This window comes from Cebus imitator, unplaced genomic scaffold (assembly GCF_001604975.1).
Source record: "Cebus imitator isolate Cc_AM_T3 unplaced genomic scaffold, Cebus_imitator-1.0 Scaffold4, whole genome shotgun sequence".
Lineage (NCBI taxonomy): Eukaryota > Metazoa > Chordata > Mammalia > Primates > Cebidae > Cebus > Cebus imitator.
In genome coordinates this window covers 3,603,424-3,614,492 of record NW_016107319.1, presented here as the reverse complement: position 1 = coordinate 3,614,492, position 11,069 = coordinate 3,603,424, and the positions used below count along the sequence as shown (strand labels likewise).

At 38.8% G+C, this 11,069-nt stretch overlaps 1 long non-coding RNA gene across 1 annotated transcript in view; it reads right to left on the bottom strand.

Moving 5' to 3' along the window:
- LOC119472180 overlaps positions 1–11,069 on the bottom strand; it is a 52,043-nt gene that overhangs the window by 479 nt on the left and 40,495 nt on the right. The window lies entirely within an intron of this gene.

Below are 11,069 nucleotides of genomic sequence, written 5' to 3'. Positions count from 1 at the left end.
TATTCTTGATTCAGAGTTGATTGAATCTGTAGATGTGGTGCCCACAGCTACATAGGGCCACCTTCATTCTCTCTTCTGTCTTCTCTGTTGCTTACTTTGATGAAGCAAACTACCATGTTGTAAGATACTCTATGTAGTGGTCCATGTGCTAAGGAACTGAGAAAGACATCGGGCCAATAGCTCTTGGGGAATTGAGAGCTTAGCCCAATAGCCTGTAAGGTTTTTAGGTGCCAACAACCACATTGGTGAGCTTGGATTTTTACCCAGCCAAACCTTCAGATGAGGCTGCAGCCTCAGCAAGTGCCTGAACTTCAGCCTTTCAAGACACCCTCCAGACAAGGGTATCATCTAATTTATGCCAGGATTCCTGACCCACTGAAACTGAAATAATCAATGCTGTTTTTTAAGCTGATATATATTAAAGTACTTTGTTAGTGATAGATAACTAATATAGCACTAGTCTGCCTAGAATTAACCATTCAAATAGGATAAGCTGGGTAACCAAGTTACTTAGGCACACTAAAATTCAGTCTTTTCTTTTTTAAAATTGGGGGTAGGAAGTTTTACAACAGAACCTGCTATACAGGTAAAGGGTTGTTGGGAAATAGAATGAGGTAATAAGAAGAAAATGCTTAGCACACAAATCAAAAGCATCAAAAATATGGCTGGAAACCAATTTCTGGCCTTGAATCCTTGAAGTACTGTATAAACATAATGGGAAATAAGATGTAAGAGAGATATGAGGTGGAAGGAACCAGGAGGGATTCCTTATTTTCATAAGCAGGACAGAAATGTATGAGTGGTGTTTGAACTTAAGGCATAGGCCCAGAGAAGATCCTACAGTGTATTACGACACTGGGAGATGTTGGGATAGATAATGTCTACAATGTAGGCAAGGACAGCACCATTTATTCTCCATAAAACTCTCAGCAGGCTGTGTACTTTTCCTCAGAAAAATAAAACTAACTGGTAAATAGATGTCATTTTACATACCATGTAACCACAGGATATAATTATCGACTGCACTCATCCACGCATCACAGAGGAACAAAACTTGTTAGGCACGACTTTCTCAGCCCACCAAGCTTGATGCCACTGGCTTACAGTTTCACTTACACAGCTACTAAAAGTATTGGGAGCCCTTGGTCAGCGTATCTCAGCTGAAATAATAGTCACAAAAAAGCTTTTTTTACAAAGAAGAAATTATATTTTTTTCTGGTTAGATAGGGATGGGAGACTACCTTTTAGTTCCCAGATTATAATATCTTTGTGGCCAAAAAAGCAGACTTGAGAGTAACCTGTCCGGGTTTAAACATAGCCACATAATTTTACCATCACTGTGTCCCTCAAAAAGTAACTCCACCTCTCTGAACCTCAGTTTTCTCATCTGAAAAAAAGTGATAACACTCCATAGCTTCACTGTGGTTTTAATAATAAAATGAGCTTGGGTATACAAAGGCTTAGTGCAATAGTTGGTATATGGGAGGGAGGCCAATGAATAAGCATTCTGTTTCATTTTGTTTGTTTTATTATAACCATGAAGACAAAATGCAACACATTAAAAAAATTCTCAAGGTCAGGGTGTTTGCAGTCTGTGATTTGCAGAATAATGTTAACTGGCATTGAACAAAAAATTAGAAATGATAGAAGAAAAGAAGAAATGAAAGAGGAAGGAATTTGTTTCTATTTTATTTCACTTATTTCTTATTTACTATGGTTTTATAGTCAAACGAGTTTATAAAAATATGAACATTTAAAATAAAAAAATTTTAAGAAAGATTTTCTTTTATTGTAGGATTTTTCAGAAACTTTGCAAATTTGCATGTGACTCCTCAAGAGAATAAAGCGTGTGATGTTTTTATAATTTATTTCAACATAGACACTCTTTTTTTCTCCCTAGAATTCATATTAATATATTACAGAAATCTGTTTGAGAGGGCATACTTTAGAAACCATTGCTGTGGAGTTATCACAGCCCAATCAGACATTCTCAGCTAGAAATTTCTGGTCATTTGTAGCTATGTTCCACATAACCAGAGCAGTAAGTAGAATCTATTCTGTGATTTGTTTTATTCTCTTTCCATGCTTTCAGTCCTATAAAAGCCATCTTAATTTTTGGACCACCAGATAGCCTGTTTTTGTTAGCTGTTCCGTTGGCCGTGCTGCAGAAAGCCTGAATTTCCACTTTGATTTTTGCATTTACTGCATTAAATCTCTCTGCCACCCTCTTCCCTCTTCCTTAGCAGGGCTCTCAGTGCTAAATGGGCAGTTTTCTCAGGATTCTCAGACATCCATTTTCCTGGTCTTTGTCCTTGTGTCATACAATAAAATTTGAAACATCTGATTCCCCAAACTTTGGTCCTCCTAGACATTGATCCAGAGTGTGACTCTGGTTGAACACCTTCAGCAACAAGATTCCAGATATGATAAGTTCTGCTCCCTAGAGAGCAGAGACTAGTGGCCCAGGATGAAATGCATGTATTTCTTCATGAAGATGGAAATTACTCCTCCAGCTAAGTGTCTCTTCAGAATAAACCTGGAGACTTCAAAGTGTCAGTCGGTTACTTCAACAATAGCTGACAGCAGAAACCAGAATTGCCCCTTGTAGAATGGGTCCATGACTGAACCCAAGAAATGTTCCTGCCCTAGCCTCAGATTCTTTTTTTTACCTCCCGAAGCTTTCATCTCCCTATATTCTGATCTAACCCAAGTTGTTTTCCCATATCTCTTCTCAGCTGACTGTTAGCTAATCCCTAAAAGTGTTAAGCGGCTTGCTTTAGTGTAAACTGATTTAAAAGAAAAGATGCTAGCTAAACAGGCTAAACATTATCAGAGAATCATACATTTTAGATAGGGTACTTCAAGACTGATAAGCCCTAAACCTCCCATAAAGCCATAATTGTGGCACAGAAGAAAGAGAGGAAAGAGTGATAAGTTGAAATCCTGGTTCTGCCAATTTATTTCTTCTGTGTGCATTTATTTACTAAATATGTACTGAGAACAAGCTCTGTACCAGGCATTCTGTTGGGTGCTGAGAGTGGTGAACAAAACATCCAGCCACCAACCCTGTCGTGGTAGGCTTTACCAAGCTAAATTATTATATGATTATAAAATTGTGATAAAGCTATGATGGAAAAGAATAGGATGCAGTGATAGGAGATATGTAGAATGTCTTAATGCAGACAGAATGGTCAAGGAAGTTCTCTTTGAGTTGGTGGCATTGAAGCTGAAACTTCAAGGATGAGAAAGGAAGAGGTATGCAGCTGTGCAGAAAGAGTGGGGAGGAGTGGTTTCGAGGTGAAGCAGCACATTTGCAAATGAAATAAGAAAAGAAAGAGATTGCCCTGTTCGAGGGAGTGAAAGAAAGCCAATATGGATGTAATAAACTTAGTGAGGGAGAGAGTGCCAGAAGACAAACTTCACGGCTCAGCTATCTTTGGTAGAACAATGCTACATGACAAACAACTACAAGTTCCAGTGGTTTTTGACAGTACGTTTATTGTTTATGTATCTGGGGTCAGCTTGGAATCAGCTCTAAGTTCTGTTTCACAGGTCCCTTATCCTCTGGCAGTGTAGTCCAGACATGGTCTTCAAACAATGGCAAAGGCACCAGGATGCACAAAAAGCAGGCAATGCCCCTGCAGGCTTAGGCTTGGAACCAGCATACCATTATTTTATTAGTAATGCACATCACAAGTCTTATCTCTGAGTCAGCACAGGCAGATATGGTATATTTACATGGCAAAGGGTCTGCACACCAGAAAGGGTGGAGAACTGAGGCCACTGTTGCACCTGCCACAATTAGAGAAACAGACAGAAACCATTCCAATTAAGTAGTTAAAGACCAATGTATGTAGTTAGTACTATGGAAAGCTATTAAAACTGGCTATCTAATGACCTTGTGACCTTGAACAAATCCTTTGTGCTCTTGAATATTTGTGTCCTCATCTATAAAATGCATGTGTATTGTGGATGAGGGAGGGGTTGATTCTAAAGTAAGATACTCAAAGTCTTTGAGCCTTGTAATATTTATGTGTAAAAAATGAACTAATCATGTATATAATATAGGATTATTGTGATAAATAAGATTGTGAATGTGAAAGTGCTGAGTAAAATGTGAAATGTTCTGCATTCATCATTTCACATATTATTTAGAGAAATTCTGCAAAATGAGGTTAGCATTTCATAGATTAGGAAGCTGAAACTTGGGGTTGTTCAATAGCATGTATATTGTCCACGGTGAGGAAAACAGGAGGAGCCAGGAGGAATCATCCATCTGATTCCAAAGCTCCAAGTCTTCAATTAACTATAAATTAAATAAGTTGCTTCCCTGTATGAAGAATTGGCCGCAGCAGTGCCTTTAACAAAGATTACTGGCTTTGTAGGAAGTGATGGGTGTGATTTAGACCTTTCCCAGATGATGCTGAGCTCAGCAATAGTTTCTTATCCCAGGCAAGCCAGTGGCCAGGATCTAATTCACCAGGGGCCATCTCAGCTGATTGGTTCATCAATAATCCATTATCTCTCCCATTGTAAATATCTCGGAAAGAATGTGACTTTCAGGGAAGAATACTCAAGCACACCCAGGCTGCAGCCTGTCCATAGCACAGATGTCCAGGAAAGAATAGAAATATATGCTTTTTCTGGCTTTACATGGCAAAATGTTACAAAATACCCCTGCAGTCTTTGACAAGGGGGTACTGGTTGGAACCTTCTGAAGCTAGGATCTTTCTTTAAGGAATATGTCATATTTGCTACTCCGGGACTCTGGTAGGATAAAAATCATTGTCATAAAATAAAGCAATGGCTTCCATCCCTGGACCACAGAGCAGCAGTGGGCTGAATGCATAAGAAGCAAACAGTGATCTTGTCTGTAAATCAGATTCTCCGGATTTGTCCCCAGACATTCTCATTTTGGAGATTTGGAGTTAAGCCCAGAATGTGGGGTTTTATTTTCACCCAGTGATTCTGATGTTCTGATGCAGAGCCAGGTTTGGAGACCACTAATAAAATCCAGTTTTCATTTGACAAATACAGCCAGATAATCTATTGTGAGTCAGACCCTCCTGTTGAGTGCTTAGACAGAGATGAATTAAACACAGCCTCTGACCTCAAGGATCTCACAGATCATTTGGCAAGACAAATACATGGGCATGTAGTGAAAAGGTATCATCTGCGCTTACCTAGGTTTATTACACCAAGACACCCCAGCTGCACAAAAAGACAGCCGATTGGTGGTCTGTTTCCCCCACACATTCCCCAACTCACTCAGCTTTCATTTTCATTAAATACTTTCCTCTTCACTGCTTTGCCTTATCCTTCACACATGATTCCACGTTTCTGACCATGGCTTCTCACTCCAATGGTAATTTGGAAATTCTCACTCTACATTCTCACTCTGGCTGACTGGGACAGACATTCTATTCAGTCCCAATCAATACAGAAGAGTGGGAGTACTTCCCACTCCACTTCTGTGCAGGGAAGAAATCCCAAGATACCCTTGAGCCCGAAAACAGGTAGGAATAAATGCCGCAGAAGCATACTAGAGGCATTGGTGCATTCTCTCTTACCCAGATGTAGAGAAAGCCATTATCCCTCACTCAACACTAAAAGGATTATGGACATGAACATGATCATACTTGGTGATGATAGTCCATTTTGTTAACTACAAAGAGGGTTTGTTTTATCCAAGCTGTAGGATAATTTGGGAGATGAGGTAGACATTTTTCTTTGGAAGCAAGTGGATTTTTGTCTGGGCATTTACCATTCTCAAAAATAAGGCCCTTTACAACTTTTAGGAAGTATTGCCCTCTGCTTAGATGCCATGTAGGAGCTGGACCTGGAGAAGAGGGGAGACATGGGTGCTGTCTGGATATCAAAGCAGGAAGCAAACTGGAGAGGTCACTGAAGTCTTTTTTTTTTTTTTTTTTTTTTTGAGACAGTCTTCCTCTGTCACCTAGGCTGAAGTGCAGTGGCATAATCTTGGCTCACTGCAACCTCCGCCTCCTGGGTTCAAGCTATTCTCCTGCCTCAGCCTCCCAAGTAGCTAGGATTACAGGCATGCACCACCATGCCCAGCCAAGAAGTCATTTTTTTAACCCATGTTGGGTTTCCACCTGACGCCCAGCATCAAGTAAAAGGGTGCTTACTGCAATGACTTTGTAACAATAAAAATTTGAAAGGAAGCTATCTGAAGCAGATTTATTAATATGTGCTACATATAGAGACTAAAACAAATGCATGCAACTGTTTAAAAAGAATGACATCTCAAAGGTTTACTACCTAAAAAAAAAAAGATTAGGTGTCGTGGCTTACACCTGTAATCTCAGCATTTTGGGAGGCTGAGGTGGGAGGACCATTTGAGGTCAGGAGTTCAAGAAAAGCCTGGGAAACATAATGAGAATCCCATCTCTACAAAAAAATTAAAAATGTTGCCATATCTGGCAACATCTGGTGTGTGCCTATAGTCCCAGGCTGAGGTTGGAGGATCACTTCATCCCAGGAGTTCAAGGCTGAAGAGAACTATGATGGTGGCACGGCACTCCAGCCTGCAAGACAGAGCAAAATTCTGTCTCAAAAAAAAAGACAAATAATTTTCTTAAAAAGAAAAAGAAAAAAATATTCAAAACACTATGTATAGGATGTTTCCATTTGTAGTAAGAGGATAACACACACACAAACACACACACACAAAACCTATTGACAGTAATTTCTTTCTTAAGAGGAACTGTGAGAAGGGGCTGAAGGTGATCTTTACTTTTAAAAACTTTTATATGTATTACTAACTTGTTAAAAAAATGGTAATGGGCATTATTTAAGTGGAGAGGTTATGGGATTTTGTTTTTAACTTTTTAATTATATGTAATATGTCTCTGTGTATTTTAATAATAGATATATCATTATGTACATATACCAAAGAAAATATCGCATATATAAAATACTGCATTACATACTATATTGAACTTACCAGTTTATTTATCTTATTCATTGGAAAGATTATTATGAGTATAATTAGTTTATTATAATTACCTATATTGAAATTATCAGCTTATGTATTTATTGATTAAGATTATTATTCATCGATCATTCATTGATAACTGGAGCATGTAATACAGTGCTGGAACTTAGAAGGTTACCCAGCAAATGTCTATTATTGCTGAGTCAAAGAGACAGCAGCTCCATTATTTTTTAACAGATCAACTCTCAATGTCACATTTACGGAGCAAGATTCTTATTTCTTTACATGCTTTTTCTACCATTGCAAGCAGGCAAGACTTTTATTCGAGGATTCATTCATCCATCCAACAGACATTTATCATGCTATTCAGGTTCAACAAGAAAAGAACAATAAAGACAGCACAATGAAGTCTCCTGCCTTGCTCCTACATTTGAGCTTCTGGGTTTATGTTCTTTGGAGAGAAAAAAAATACATTGTGGAAGAAGATTTTGTGTCACCATAAAAGTGATCCCACACCCAGAGGTGACCCTACACTGGCCCAAACCATCTGAAACATAAACCCATGCCACTCACATGGAGACAGCAAGGAGGGCTTCTCAGAAGAAAGCTGAGTATTTTCATGTTATTCATTGGGGAAATGCCATTGACCATACACACCTCTCCCTTCTACTCAAAAGACATAATAAAATGTCAGTAAAGATTGACAAGGTATTAACAAAAAGGAGTGAGAATATGAGCTAGAAGATAATAGAAAATGAGAAATAAAAATGAAGGAAGTTACAACACAAATGTCTGAAGAGGGGATATGTGAGCTAATTCCTCCTAAAAAAAATCCCTGAGAGTTTCCTGCTGGCAAGAATTTTCTTCCTAGCCTACCTAATCATCTTCCTTAACCCGAGAGCAGTGGTGATCGAGGCTGAAAGGAGATAGCTTTTATAGACCATGATTAGACCGTCTGTTTACCCCATACATCTTCATGGCCACTACTAGAGCCTGAAGGTTCATTTACTGAAGAAATTTCACACAGAGCCTCTGGATGCAGGGACGTAGGGCACAGGTGACAGCAGAGTTTCTCCGCCTCCAGAACACCAGCCATCAGGTACTCACCTTCCAAAGCAGAAAAATAGAAGCTTTATTTTTGGAGAAACACAGGGAAGCAAATTCCTGATCTCCATTATTGACATTTTGGGTCTTCGTAAAACGTATGCAACACTGAATGGTTAAAGTGAAACATACCAGAAAACCACAATCTTCTCCCCACCATTGAGGCAGTTTTGGTTTTTGTTTTATGTTGTTGTTGTTATTGTCTTGAGATGAAGTCTCATTCTGTCGCCAGGCTGGAGTGCAGGGGCACCATGTCAGCTCACTACAACCTCTGTCTCGTGGGTTCAGGCAATTCTCTTGCCTCAGCTTCCTAAGTAGCTGGGATTACAGGCACCCACCACCACGCCCTGCTAATTTTTATATTCCTAGTTGTGACAGAGTTTCACCCTGTTGGCCAGGCTGGTCTCAAACTCCTGACCTCAGGTGATCCAGCTGCCTCGGCCTCCCAAAGTGCTGGGATTGCAGGCATGAGCCACTGCGCCTGGCCTATGCAGAGGTTTTTTAATGCATTCCTAAATATATGAACTTTCTTTCAAGGACCAGCAGACATTAGAAAAAAACCTTTGGAATGAAAGAATGAGGCCCTAATAAAAGGATCCAGAGAGAAAAAAGAACAAATAATCCAGAGAGAAAAAGAAATTTACAAGTAAGTTATCTCCAAAAGATAAGAACAAGATATTACATCTGTAAAGCAAGAAAAACATAGGTGAGTGCAGGGAGCAGAATCAAAGAACACAAATAAAGTGAAAATGTTTTAAATATGATAGAAAAATTTTTAGAAGTCAAGAGTGTTTACAGAACAAATTCAAATAAATTTCCAGAATATAAAATAAAAGGATAGAAAATAGAAAATTTGAGTTAAGTATATGTTTAAAAATTCAGAAGGAAGTCTAATATTCAAATAATAGATGTTTCAGAAATAATTAAAATTGGGAGGGGATTATCTAAAAACAACGAAACACACTTTCTAGAACTGAAAGATGTGTGTTTTCATGTCAAGTGTGTCCATCTTCAGGTAAGGAAGGAAGGAAAAAAGGAGAGATGGAAGAATAAAGGAGAGAATGAGAGGAGAATTCCATACCCCACACCAAGATGTATTATTATGGAATTTCAGAACATTTAAGACACAGGATTCTCATTAAAAGATTTTAGGAAGGGGATAGAAGTGGGGAGAGAAGCAACATGTCACATACAAAGGAATAAGAATCAAAATGGCATTAGAAATCTCAATGGAAATATCACAGTCTAGAAGACAGTGGATCAATATCAAATTTTAAATAAAAAAAAATGATTTTTAACTTAAATTTCTATACCCAGCCAAATTATCAATCAAGCAAAAGGGTAAAATAGAAAATTGTCTGACATGTAAGTACAAAAATACCCTGTGTTCATCCAGGAAACTCCCAGAAGAGAAGCTTTAACACAGTGGAATATTAAATCAAGAAGGAGACATATACAAGATCTGGCACACAAAAGACCCAACAGAACTGAAGAAAAAAACAGATTACAGCGGCTAGCTGTGCTCAGGCGTAGAGACCAAACAGAGGAGGAAGGGTGTTTATGGATTGCTATTTTGTGTTTGGGTTTGAACATTGGGTAGAATTGTTTATACTTCATGTATCAGTTGCAGTATGTGTTAGACATTATGCTAATCACTGAAATTATATTATTTTAATTATATGGAATCTAATTATTGTATGTTTACTATTACAAAATTGTTATTATTTATGTTATTGTTAAGTCATTGTTACCTCACCAGAGGAAAACATCTAAATGGGTTTCCACCCTATTTTAAAGATTGTGAGTAAAAATGCAAATTCGTATGTTAGCATAAATTTTACTTTGAAGACCAAAAGGAAGGTATCAGCTGGAACTGATCCATAAGGAGAGATGCAACTACCTGACAAGGGACATAAGCCATGAAAGAAAAGAAAGAAAATAAACGAACTTCAGACGTGAATCCACAAAAATGGAGCAGGGAAAATGATTCAGCTATGGGAACTGATGCATGACTGTGCTACTTCCCACAAGGGCAGACCTAGGTGTCCCTGGGAGAGTAACAGCAGGGATTCATTTATACTGTGAAAGCTAACAATTCTCCCCCTAATGTCAGAATTCCCTGTCCACAAAGAGCTGAAATGTCATGGGAGGACCCATACACAGAAATTTGAGGCTACGGTTTGACAAGGACAGAAGTGGAAGCATATAAAATTGTTGTCTGGAAGAATGGTCCATCCACCCCCCCTGAAGAACTAGAATCTTTCTACTGAAAGAGTTTCATGGGAAAAGTAGAAATTGGCCAGGTGGGAGGAGCTGACATCATATCTGTGGCCGATGGGAGTACAAATTTGAATGCATACGGTCATAGAACAGGAGAGACAGGATAAAGAGATGAAAATCGGGCTGTAGACAGACTACAAGGATCTTGATTTTCACATTTCATAAGGTAACTGCTAAAGTTTCTTCCAATCATACTACAGGGCAGGTATTAGGCTAAGCACTTATTTTATTTAATATTTGTTCCTGAGTTATTTGCCTCAGACCACTTTATAGACCGAGAAACTGCCATGCAGAAACAACAAATATGTATTCTATAAGAGGTAAGAAGGCCAGAGCAATTCCTAAATGCAAGATGGGTTATTTCAGAGAGTCAGAAATATTTGGAATTTAAAACCGGATTTTGGAGCTGGGTACAGTAGCTCATGCCTATACTCCTAGCACTTTGGAGGCTGAAGTAGGCAGATCACTTGAGGTCAGGAGTTCGAGACCAGCCGGGCCAACATGGTGAAACCTCATCTCTACTAAAAATACAAAAACTGTAATCCCAGCTACTCAGGAGGCTGAAGCTGGAGAATCGCTTGAACTTGGGAGGCAGAGATTTCAATTAACCAAGATCACGCCACCGCACTCCAGCCTGGGTGGTAGAGCGAGACTCAGTCTCAAAATAAAATAAAATAATAACTGGATTTTGGGAAGGACAGCTGTACCCCTGCCACCACTCTCAGGA